This window comes from Lactuca sativa, chromosome 8 (assembly GCF_002870075.4).
Source record: "Lactuca sativa cultivar Salinas chromosome 8, Lsat_Salinas_v11, whole genome shotgun sequence".
Classification (NCBI taxonomy): Eukaryota; Viridiplantae; Streptophyta; class Magnoliopsida; order Asterales; family Asteraceae; genus Lactuca; species Lactuca sativa.
Window position 1 is genome coordinate 94,595,739 of NC_056630.2, and position 14,073 is coordinate 94,609,811.

The 14,073-nt window shown below is 32.3% G+C and overlaps 1 pseudogene; it reads left to right on the top strand.

The window, feature by feature from the left end:
• The first annotated feature begins 5,998 nt into the window (after positions 1 to 5,998).
• Positions 5,999 to 12,218, top strand: LOC111908321 (wax ester synthase/diacylglycerol acyltransferase 5-like; annotated as a pseudogene).
• Positions 12,219 to 14,073: the final 1,855 nt, after the last annotated feature.

Sequence of the window (14,073 nt, forward strand, 5' to 3'; positions counted from 1 at the left end):
ACTCCCTAAGTATGTGAAATCTCTCCCAAATCTCCCTAAGTATGTGAAATCTCTCCCAAATCTCTCTCTGTATGTGAAATCTCTCCAAGTATGTCAAATCTCTCCCAAATCTCCCTAAGTATGTGAAATCTCTCCCAAATCTCTCTCTGTATGTGGAATCTCTCTCAAATCTCTCTTGAAATCTCTCCCCGACTTTCTATAATCACTCGGGGCATCCCGACCCTCGAATTTGGCGAAAATAGCCCAAGAACGGAAGTCTACGCGAAAAACGGACTTAAGGGAACGAACCCTCCAAACCGAAAGTACTATTCATGAACCGAACCGAAAGCACTATTCATGAGGGTCTGAACCGAAAGTACTGTTCATAAGCTGAACCGAAACTACTGTTCATCCGAACCGAACCCAGCTTGGAAAGAAGATCCGAACCGAACCCAGCTTGGAAAGAAGGTCCGAACCGAACCCAACTTGGAAGGAAGGTCCGAACCGAAGCTACTGTTCATTACTGTTCACTACAGTACCTTCGGTTCTGGCTTCCCTTCGGACCGAACCAACCGCCTGCATTCTCGCCTTCGCTTCGGACAACTACTTCTCGGACCGAGCATCGCTTTCGCCTCCCGCCTTCTGACTCAGCCTGGCGCGTCCGAACCAAGCCCCATCCGACCGAACTTCGGCCCAGAGAACCGAGCCTCGGCCGAGATCCGAAGGGTCTCGCTGGGCAGCTCGGATTTCGCCTATTTTTGCATATTTTTGCATTTTAAACCCATTTTTAATTATTTTAACATAGGATTTTCACCAAAAACTTTATTTTTAATTATAAGACCCCTAAATTAATGATTTAATCACATTTTAAGGATAAAATCTTATTAAAAAGGAGTTGGTAAAGTACAAAAAGAAGAGTGTTGACCTTACCATATTTTATGACACAAGCAACCACTCCCACACCCACTCTATGACCAGTCATACCTCCCCACCTTACCTAAGTCACATCAATGTCCTTTCCACTCAATCATCACTCCTTCCCACGTTTTTGAGAGCTGGATATTCATCCTCTCTCCTCATTTTCTCTCATTTATTCTCATTTCACAAGAAGATCAAACTCCTTTCTCTCTCACTTTCTCTCTCTAGAAACCCGAGATTCAAGGGCTGATCTTGAGAGTTTCCTCCACCTTTGGTAAGCATAATCCATTTCCTTTAAGATTATCTCAATTATTTCCACTCAAATGATGGGTATCTTACACAAACTCCATTATATTTGTGTTAGAGCCACGACGTTTCTCAGGCGTCGATTAACTGAAATGACAATTATCACCCGTAGACCTGCAGGTCCAACTGTAGCTAGCAGCAAGGCGTGGGGTGTCAATCCCAATATAGATCTATATACAACTATCACGTTCTCCATCCGGGAGACTCTGATTATAACGTACAGGATTTTATATTCCGCACGCGGACGTACGGAAAGAGAATGTCTCACAATCTAGGTTAACAAGTTTACAAGTTGTATGCGGGAGTGTAAAACCTTTCTGTATGAATGTACCCCTTTTCGTACGTGTGTGTTATGTGATGTATCGAAAACTATACCTATTGGAGTTTTATCCAAAACGTTTGTAATATATAAGAACTCTTTTATGAAAAAGCGTTAGGATTATGAAATCCATTAAACTATGCTTATTATAGTTTATATATATACATGTTCTAAATGAATGAATAATCTTATCATGAATGACTTATTTTCAGTTTATGATGATAAAATTTACAACGTATCACATTCAATACTTAGAACTTGACCTTATACACTTTGCTCAACATAATACAAAGTGTTGTAAAAAAATACAAGCTGTTAACAAATTTTCAGCCTTCCTACACTGTTTTTGAAAATTTATAGAAAAATCATACGAAGTCGAAAACTAAATCCGTAAATTCTGGGAGTTTCCAAAATGTGTCTAGTTTACTCATAATTTTTATCATGATTTTTAATGACCTGTAACCTAGGTGAAAAAGTTCATAATCACAGACTGGTCCGGATTGGTGTTTGAAATGATAGGCAGTTTTGTAAAAATCACCATAAATTGTAGAAAAATCGTATGGAGATGTGCAAGTAGTCATTTTAAAGCTAAGAAGTGGAACTACATGCACCTAAAACAGTTTTGAAAACTAAAATGTTTAAGGTGTCCAAAACAGTCCGTGAATGGAGTCCAACTTTTCTGATGAAAGCTGTTAGAAGAATTTAGATATGTTCTTGGTGTTTTGGCTTGTATTCCCCCCCTAAAAACTTGAGAAAACATGAAAATGTAGGGGTATAAACTCACCAACCTTTGTGTTGACACTTTTCAAAACTACTTGTATTCTCAGGAATTCAGTGAAAACAGGAAACCAACAACGTTTTGAGGATGGGACGATAAATCGTCAAACAGTTCATTTTGTTTCATAATGTAATAGATTCGAATCATGTAAACATATACTTTGGTGTAACTTTTTCAGTTATATTTATGATGGTTGTATTTACTTTGAGCACTATTATACTCGTTGTTGTGATACTCTACATGAAGTCCTCCACCCTCGAACGTTTCCGCCATCCTTGGTTTGGGGGTGTGACATACACTCCCTCTAAAGGTGTGTATGGCCTTGTTTTGATAGTATATAACTTCTTGACTCATTCCTAGACTCAACCTTGATCATGTTCAAGTTTAGAATCACTTAAACGAACTCTCAAATAGTGCCAAAAGTCAACGAAACATGTTTAACTTTGATTGAAATGGCTAAGTGTGCGAGACAGAAGTTTCGGGTTGTCACAGATGGATATTTGAGAAAGAGGTTATTTATGATTTATTAATATATTACAAGTATAATATATTAATATGAAATCATAATATTTAAATAGTATTGATCAAGAATTAATTTGGAATTAATTTAGTGATCAAAAGAGACTAATTAAATTAACGTGGACTGATTATTTAAATCAGTGATACATATAGTGTTTGAGCTATTGATCCATGTTGGGCTAAGTTTTATGTAAGTACCTATGAAGAGTTAGCCCGCATGAGATATGGATCATAACCCAAGTGTATGGATTAGGGGTTACCCATGACTCTTGGAATTCTACGATATATATATATATATATATATATATATATATATGTTACCCCTTAGCTAAAATCGAGACCTAAGAGTCTAGGAAGAGAGAAATCGATTTTGGAGTGTCTAATCCTCTCTCTCAAAGTCCTTCTTTGTTCATGGTGTTTGTGAACCATTTAAGGCATCACACTTGAGGTGCTAAGCTCATGAAAGGCCAAAACTACAAGCTACAATAAAGAGGTACTCTTCTAACTTGATTTTATGATTCATGTACCAAATTGTATGCTAGCTGTAGGCTATAATTAGAGAAAACATAGATCCAAAGCATTTAGGGTTGCATGTGCACCATAGGAGTGTTATAGTGCTTAAAACCCAACAAACATAAGTTATACTTAAAGTAGGGTAAGCATAACTCACTTACTATTAGGTTTGGCTAGGAACCGGTCTCTGTGGGGGGGAAGAACTTCCGAACCGAAAGCTCTTCTTCTCGGATCCTTCTGGTGCTTCGGGACTCGTCTCATAGCACTTGGGAAGTTCTAAGGCTTGGGAGAGGATTAGAGAGATGTTTGAGAAAGAAAGAATGGGAGAGGTGTAAAGGAAATGGAAGATTTGCGCCTCTATTTATAGGTTGGGAAATGGCCCAACTCGGTGAGTTGTGAGACTCCAACTCGTCGTGTTGAGTGTCAAGTGTCACCATCTAGTGGCAAGGCGTGGGGAGGAAGCAATGGTCAGGATTGTGCCATGTGTCACTCGTAGATTATTCCAAAAACTAATTATCTTCTAAAACCCGTAACTTTCACATACGAGCTTCGTTTTTTACTTTCTTTATATTCACACATATGTATCGACGGGATCTACAACTTTTGTTTAGACTTCGTCGGCTAATCTTGATTTATTTTTAAAGTTATATTTTAACAGACTTAGATAGTTAAAATCCGTTAGAAATTCATAATTTTTTCATCGGACGTCCGTTTTCGACTGTCTTTATATCGTTGAGCTCTACTAATGAGATCTTCAATTCTCATTTAGGTTGTGTCGGCTAAAAAACGATCGATCTAAAATTCGATTTCCAAGTTATGCACTACTATGCTAAATTTTAGAAAAATCATAACTTCCTCAAACGAAGTTAGATTTAGACATTCTTTTTTTGTACACTCTTGGTTTAACATATACTACCACTTTCGTTTAGATCGCTAAGGCTAAAAAGTAATTTATCAAATATTCACTTTTTACGTTACGCGGTGTCGTGCCGGTTTAGCCGTAAAACTTCGACGGGTCATAACTTGTTCGTTATAACTCGGATTTCAGCGTTCTTTATATGTACATAGCTTGGTTAAGATTATTTATTCTAAATAATCTTTTATAAAATGTCATTTTTAACGCTCATTGTCTCTAAATTGGTTGGCCCGAATCTGCGGACGTTACAGAAAACCTCCTCTTCTTACACTAAGGATCATTGCCTTTTTCAAGATCACACCAAAAATGCCAAATACTCTCTCAAAGCACCAAAAGATTAGGGTTGGGGTAAGGGACGTTTTCAGGGAGTGGAAGCTAATAAAAGAGGCAAACCCCTAAGGGTTAGAGCATTTAAATAGGGCCTAAAGGCCGAAAATTAGGGTTTCACTCTTCATCTAAGTCACATCGTGAACATAAGATGTCATGTCGTGACTTTCATTTAACCATTCACGTTGTGACCACCCCAAGGTCGGATCGTGAAACTAAAAATTCCATAAAATTATAATTAATGAAACATGTACTGAGAATCAGGAGAACGAATGTTTCAATTTGCTATATTTTCCACTCGTTTTTTGTTGTTTAACCTTATTTATTACACTCGATACTCAAATCCAAATCATATATTATACTATGGTTACTCTAAGATTAATATTTCTTTATATTTATAAAAATAACTAAATATAAGGTAATTGTTTTAGGACTGGTTAGTGAGAGGTGCTTTAAGGGTTTTCCAAAACATGCAACTTCTGTTTATACTTAAGGAAAATCCTTAAGTTTAGATAACTGTTAATGGAGTTGATTATGGTGAATGGTTTTGCAAATTCGTTGTTGTTTGGAATCAAACATAGTGTTGTTGGCGATATCGTTTATGGAAAATGGTTGAGAGTTCCAAAAGAATATCAATATAGCTCTAATCCAGATTTTCATATTGAGCTCAAGATTATATTAGCCAAAGAATGATATTTATATAGAAGGGAAATGTAAAAGAGACACTCACAATCAAAGAGAATAAAAAAATCCTAAAGTTTGTCAAAGAAAATGTAATTATTATCCTAAAATCATTTTTAGGTGCGTTTAAAAGCATTTTTTTTTCTACTATTACCCTCATGACATGTTATCATAGGTTTCCACGTTATTATTATGAGATAAAATTCATAATAAAACCCTAAAGTTTGCAATTATTTTACGTTTTTGCCTTAAATATTGTTTTTCATTTTCTTTTGTATTAATGCATAAATACATATTTTATACTTTTAAAAAGTTGTTTAATTAAAATATGTACGTTTTAAAAATATCTATTTTTATATATGTTTTTTTATACGGTTTAAAACGTACCTAAAAGACTAGTAAAAAGGATTTAGGATAAACCATAACCAATTAAAGAAACATCTAAATAAAAATGATATGGACTTAAAATACCAGAGGATATTTTTAAATGAAAAAAACAAGATTATGTTGAATGTATATGTTATCATTTATTACACGTTTTTAGGTCACATTTAAATAATAGATTAATTCTTTTCGAGAGTTATGACAAACTAATTAATAAAACTAAAATAACTATCAACATGATGAATCTCAACCACAAATTTTGGCTCTCAAAGGAAAACATTGTGCTTGTTGTTTATCTATATAAAGGGGTTGAAATGACATAAAAAAATATTCAAATTAAATATTTCCTCAAAAGATCATGGACACAATTCCAACTTTGAACCCTCTTACGATTCGAACCACCAAACATGGAAAAACAATAGAGGATATTAAGAAGGGAGAAGACCATGAGCGACCATTATTGTGCCTTATGGCTCAGTTATTTCATGAGCCTGGTTCTAATGTGTACATCATTGGCATAATGGGTTCAAAAACAAAAATTCGACCCGATGTTTTCAAAGAAAACTTGGTTCATACTTTCCTTAAAAACCGTCGCTTTTCTAGCTTGCAGGTTAAATTCATGTCGAGAGACATTCTTATATATGCTAGGCATACTATCATTAATTATGTCATATATCATGAATTATTTTGACTCACAGATAGTAAAATAACTGAAGAAATATTATCATTCGTTCTTTATGTTGTTTTTTTTTCTCATATTTCTAATGTCAGGTATCTGACAACAAAAATGGGAGCATGAAATGGATCCCGGCACATGTGAACATAGATGACCATGTCATTATAGCGAAGCTTGATCATAACATGGAGTCATCTGACAAGTTTGTTGAAGATTACATCTCCTACCTCAGTGCATCTCATATAGAAAACACAAAACCTTTGTGGGATCTTCATATCCTCGACATTAAGACTTCGGAAGCAGAAGGCATATGTGTCTTTCGTTTCCACCACTACCTTGGTGATGGAATGTCTTTGATGAATCTTCTGCTTTCTTGTACATGTAAAGTCTCTGATCTGGAGGCTCTCCCTACGCTTCCATCAAATAACAAGTCTAGTGTTACCAAAGTTCCTAGCATTTGGTCAGGATTTACCATTCTATGGAATTCTTTTGTTGCTCTTGTGATGTTTGTGTTGACTGCTTTGTTTCTAGAAGATACAAAAACACCAATGAAAGGCTCAGAAGGTGTGGAGCAAAGACCTCGATGTTTCGTGATTAGAAGTATTAGCCTTGATGATATTAAATTCGTAAAAAGAGCTATGAATGCGGTCAATTTCTTACATAATTTTTATCTTATGTCTTAACATACCAAAAAAAAACACATCTTTATACAATTAATGTTTCTTTCAGAAATCTTCGTTAGAATTTCTCCTTATCATGTACCTAGTTAAATTTATGTCTAATATGTGCAACGTAGTTATGGCATTAAACATTTACATCATTTTACTCTAAATTTATACTTCATTAGAGTTTATATATATAACAATTCTATGATCCTTAGAGATGTCTTGACATATCTTTGTAGACATTGAATGACGTAGTGCTTGGAGCCACACAAGCTGGATTGTATCGCTACCTACATAGGCGATATAGTAAGTTTCTCTACAATATACTTCCAACATATATATATATATATATATATATATATATATATATATATATATATATACACACACACACACACTTCATACATACATGCATAATATGTGAGAATGTACTATATCAACTTAAGATTACACCATAGATTAACATGGCATTCTGTGATAGGCGAGACAAATGGTAATAATGTAGATGTTCCTCATGACATTCGCCTTCGTGCAACTGTCTTCTTCAACCTTCGAACAAGTACTATGATTGAAGTAAGTATGCCATCATTATCCATATGCATGTATCCTAATTTGTGAATATATTATTTTTCTATACAACTATTTTTAATGATTGTTGATCATTTGGTTATATACAAATAGGACTTTACTGATACGAGTAGACATGGAACATGGGGAAACAAGATAGGTTATTCATTACTTCCATTCAAGATCGTATTGAGAAAAAGACCCTCTAGATTATATAAGAGATGCAAAATCCATCATGGATCGCAATAAAGCTTCTTTGGAGCCCCTCTTCACTTATTCATTTGCTAACTTAGTTCATAAGTTTTTGGGAAAATGACACATACGCCCTATGAAGTTTCTAAGGTTGACCCTTTTAATCATTTAAGTTTTTTCGTGGTTTTATGAGGGAACCAACTTGTGGGCAACCTGTTCTTTTAGTCCCCTTTACTTGTTTTAGCCGGTTTAGAGCACACGTAGACAAAACTTGGGGCCCAGCTCTCTCACACGCAAACACACCAGAAAAAAACCCAGAAACAACCAAAGTTGTTGCCTTCTTCAACCCATCCTCTCGTCTTCCTTCTATTTTGATCGCAGACTGATCCAATCACCACCAAACCACCACCATGGCCAGTTGAAGCAAGCCTCCTTCTATTTTGATGGCACACAGATTCCACCAGGCTTCAACGTCCGTTCAATCTCTCCAACGAATTTATCTGGATAAAGAGCATGGTCAAACACATTCGAAAACTCAAAGTCAAAAGCCTTATCATCAAACGATTGATGATGAAAATCACCCTTGATCACAATAGGTGGGTAGGGTACAAGATCTAACCCGATTGAATCATTAATTCCGACCCGTTTCAAAGCCTCCACTTCTTGCCCAACCCGAGCTCCAACACAAAGCGCCTTTGATGAATTTGCGAGCAGTTTTTCTTGTTTTAATTGGAGAAAAAATTGGGTGAAAACCCGAATCTTTTGGTCCCCATCCCTGGAGGTCCGAGTTTTGGGTTGGTGGTTTTGTGAAGCTAGTGGTGGATGTGGATGTCGTAGGAGGTGTATTCGGTTCGGATTTTGAGTCTGTTGATGGTGATTGTACGGTGGCTGGAGTTGGGGTGTTTGGATTGTAGAGAGAGAAAGATGAGGTAGAAAAGAGAGAGGAGAATTAGAGAGAGAAAGAAAGCTTTGGGTGTTGATGATTTTGGTGGGTTGATTGGTTCTTTCATGTCTGCAACTGCTATATCTATATCAGAGGATACTAAAGAGCAAAACAACACATCGTGCATTGGAGAGAGAGAGAGAGAGAGAGGGAGGGAGAGAGAGAGAGTTGTGGGCCCCTCTTATTTATTTTAATTATTAAAATGTAAAAATACGTGAACTGTCATAAGGGGTAACCGGGTTCCCTTCGTTTTCTCAAAAATGACGTTCTAGACCCGACACAACCAACTTTGTTCCCTTAAAAGGTACAGAAATAACATTAGGGACTGAATGAGTAAACCCTAGAAACATTATAAGGCCTATACGTCATTTTCCCTAAGTTTTTTACCATTAAGGTACTTATATACTTCGTATCATGTTTTCAAGATTTGACATTATTGCATTATTATTGTGCTTTGGCCTGTTTATAAGGTATGTTGTATATTGATTCTCTACTTTTAAGAAATGGATACCAAAAACTCTAAATATATATTTTTTAGGACGGAATAAATTTATAAACCAATGAAAGTGACAATAAGTAAGCTAATGGAATGGATAATCACATTCTATACTATTGTGAATTTTATAAAGATTAAAAAAAAGGCTTAGTAAAAGCTAAATGTGAAACAAAAAATACTATCATAAAATTCAAAATGCGATTTTAAGATATAAATTACATGGAATAGAGAAATTATGTTTCTGATATACCATCCAATTAAAAGAAAAGGCAACAGCATCATCAAATAATCTATCTTGTCTAGGCTTTGATTGATCAAACCTATATTTATTTATGAAATTCCATATGGACCATCAGTTCGTATAAATAATAGCTTCCAAGATAACTTTATGTTTATATTTTAAACGAAAATAAAATAAGTTACTAAGCATGTTTTCATGTATAACTATAAAATAAAATTTATAGGCAAACAAAAAATTGTTCAAGCTGCTTGTTTTGGTCCGGTTTCCTATTGGTCGTTTGTTTGTTTCTAATATATTGTTGTTGAAAAAAAAAGTAGAAAAAATGTATGTTTAAAATATTAATTTTAATAAAATAGGGTTATAAGGTTTGGAATATATATTATAACAATATATGCATTAAAAAGTAACAAAAATGTCACCTAAATTCCATATGGACCATCAGTTCATGTAGATATAATGCGTATTAATTAAATATTTAACATTTAATATGCATTAATTACTTTCTTAAAATAACTAAAATGATTGGTTCAGAATCAATCTTATATGCACACAATAGATAGTAAAAACATTTGAACATATATATATATATATATATATATATATATATATATATATATATATATATATATATATATATATATACTAGTTTATAACTCGTGGGAACCACGGTTACAAAATTAATTAAACTTGAATAGTAAAAAATCAAAATTATTAATCACCTATTTTAAATAAATTATTAATTAAGAGATTTTTTTTAGTTATATAAAATTATATCACTTTATAATTTGTATTAATTTTATTTTAGTTTTTATTATAATGTTATTAATTTAATATAGTTAAAGTGAGAAATTTAAAATTTGATATTTAAAATAGAGATTCAATATATTGACAAGTGACATGCATTAATTTGAAGACATAATAGCAAAAGAAAACTAAAATATATATTAGTTATGAGACATGATATAGTGACACATGTTAAAAAGAGAATAAAACTATTCTTTTATTAAAATATGGAGGAAATATATATATATATATATATATATATATATATATATATATATATATATATATATATATATATATATATCATGAAATTTTAGATATAATAATAACAAAAATAAATATTTTTAGTTATTTTTGAAGAATAATAAATATAATCTACTTAATGTTTTGAAAACTTTATAAGGTGTAGCTTATAATAGATCACTCTATTCCACGAGATAATGAGAAAACAACATTTCTTCTAAAAAATGGTATCAATACAGAATTCTACATTTCATTCTTACTTGGCAAACAAATAATTTTTATTTTGTCATTTTGTCCTTCATTTCATTTCTCTAATTAATTTATAAAGTAAAGGGCAAGTAAAGTGTGGTCAGTCCAAACATATACGAAGCCCAGATCAAAAGAAAAAAAAATAAACTTTGATTACCGGTTAAATAACATATTATAAAAATCTAATTGAAATGAAATGAATCGCTTTTATAACTTTTTAACTATTAAAAACCTTCCACTATTTGTTTTGATTAAATATTTTTTTATTGACCAGTAAACCAAGTTAATCTTTAATATTTGTTTTGATTAAATGTACAAAAAATAATTTAAGTTTTTTAACAGTCAAATGTAAAAAATGTGTGACTTTCATATAAAAACTCGTACAAAAGTTTGAAAAAAAAAATAATTGAGCCAAAAAATTTGGATTAAGTAGAAATTTTTTTTTACTAAGAAATTATATTTTCCTTCTTTATTTCTACAGCGGCATATCTTAATACTTAAAGTACTATCTTTGTTTAATTATTATATCAATTAAATGAGAACGTCAGTTATTTTTATAATTTTGTGGTATTATCTTAAAAAATCCCATAACACAAAAACGAACTCAGAAAACTCATTTAACTTGATGTAAGTCGTCTTTACTCTTTCCATTTCATCTAAAGATATATTTGCTTATTATTATTTTTAATAGGAAAATAATATATTAAATGTATAAGTATAACAAATTTAATTTTAGGGCCAGTTGTGAGGCCCGGGACAATAGTCCAACTTACCACTATTGGGCCGGGCCTGAGAAAATAGAATCTAACAATACATGTAATGTAAGTGGTACTCTAAATCTACTTGCTGGATCTTACAAACATTCGATGCTTAATTTGTTTTCCTTAAAATGAGTGTCAAATTAATGTTTGAATTAATTACACCCGATAATGATTATGCAGAGCAATCTTTTTAACCAATGTGTTCAGATCGATAATTTATTATATATAACAATTACAATGACCATTTTTGAAAATAAAATATGGCGCAATTAACTCTTCATGAGATATACAACTCAAAACGTAGGTGATAACTTTCATAGAATAAAATGTTATTGTTGATGAATTATCATTAACTTTCATTCTAATAATGACAGGTGGCAGGAAAACTAATCATAAAGTTTTCTATAACACAACACTATGGTTCTCAAATGTTCCTGGACCACAAGAAGAAATCTCTTTTTTTGGGCATAAAGTAGCATACCTTGCTCCCAGTTGTTACGGCCAACCAAAACCAAATGTAACATCTCACATATCAATTTAATTTCATGTTTAATTTTGGCAAATCCAAACTCTAATTAACATGTTTTAACAAATTAATTGTTATAGGCACTCATGATTCATGTGGTGAGTTACGTGGACAAAATAATATTTGTGATATCTGCTGATAAAGAAACCATACCAAATCCTCATCAGTTGTGTGATGATCTTCAAGAATCATTTCACATCATCAAAGCTTCTATTAAATCCATAGAATGCCAATGAATAAATAGTGTTTTATATTGATGCATATGTATAATGTATTTATATATGTTTGTGTGTATTTGTGTTTGTTTGTATGTATACGTATGATTAAAAATAGGCTTCCAAAGTAGACATGTTTGTACGCGGCATATATTAAATAAAGATTGATGCTTGATATTTTCTTGTAATGGGAAGTCGTGGTTGATTTAGTATATATAGACTTTACAATTCGTGTATTCGTATCATGAAAACGTATCAGTCATGAATTTAACACGATACGATTACATGATGAGAAATAAGCTTTATCTCAATTTTCAAGATGTATTCGTGTCGTGTCAGGTCTCTCATAGATTCGTGTATTCGTGTCTGGAATTGTCAAGTCTAAGTATATATATTAGGTATAAGACTTATGTATTACATGGGTTAATTTAAAAAAATTAAATATAAAAGTCTAAATATTTAAGAACTTTTGATTTATAAGAAAATAAGAAAAAATAGTTAATTATTAAAATTGATTTTTTTATCTTTTAAATTTAAATAAATAAACAAAATAAATTAATAAGTTTTAATTTAATAATTTTAAAATAAGAAGGTACGCTATTAATGAAATTAATATGCATTTATTACTATATTTATTGTAATTATTAACTTAAAGTATTATGTGAAATTTATTAAAATAGAAAACCCCATAAAATTACATGTGAAAAAGAAATTAATTCAAAATAGCCACAAAATGACATTTGGTAAATTGAATGAGAGTATGACATGTGATAAAAAAAAACTTTCATTTATTAGAGTAGATTATATTTTGAGCGATTGTTAAATTTAAAAAATAAAAAAATAACTTATAAATTAGTTTTTAAAAAGTAACTTGGACTAAGACTACTAGGTGTGGGCAACATGTTATTACATGTTACCACACCCAAAAGGTGTCATCTCAGCATCTACTCATACATGGGTGTTATAACACCCAAGGTGGAAATAGGCAACATCTAATAACATGTGATAACACCAATTATTTTCTATTTTCTATTTTATTTTATTTTTTGATGTTTTTTTTATATTTCGAATTTGTTTTTTTATTTATTTATATTTGAAAAGTAAAAATAAAATTTTAATAAAACGTAAATTAAAAACATTAAAAAAATTACAACAAAACACAAAAACATTTAAAAACCTAAAAAGCAAAAAAAAAAAATATGATAAAACCTACATTTTTTGGCATAAAACTATTCATCTTCATCTTCGTGACCAACATAGATGTAATCCGCCAAGTCTTCACGAAGTTGCTTGTGTTTTCGTTGATCTTGAATATCAATCACTCTATGTAAATATTTTGATGCCCCTGGTTGAAATTGCACATGTCTTGGCTCCGTAGGCGAATATGTTGCAATATTGCGTCCTTTATCTTCGACAACCATGTTATGCATTATGATACATGCATACATGATATATCGTAGAGTATCTAACTCATAAAGTCTCGCCGCATGTTCAACTATGTGTCATTTTGATTTCAAAACCCCAAAAGCACGTTCAACGTCCTTACGTGCTCCTTCTTCTCATCTCTTGAAATATTTGTCCCTTGGACCTATTGGGTGTCGAAACACCTTCACAAACGTGGAATATTGTGGATATATTCCGTTTGTAAGGTAATACCCAAACTTATATTCATTTCCATTCACTGTGAAAGGAGCATCCGGGGCTTTTCCTGACAAAAGATCGTCAAATATTGGTGATTGATCGAGAACGTTGACTTCGTTGTTAGAACCCGCAACCCCGAAAAAAGCATGCCAAATCCATAAATCTTGTGAAACAACAACCTCTAATACCAACGAAGGCGCTCCATGATGACCGCTCGAATACCGGCATTTCCACG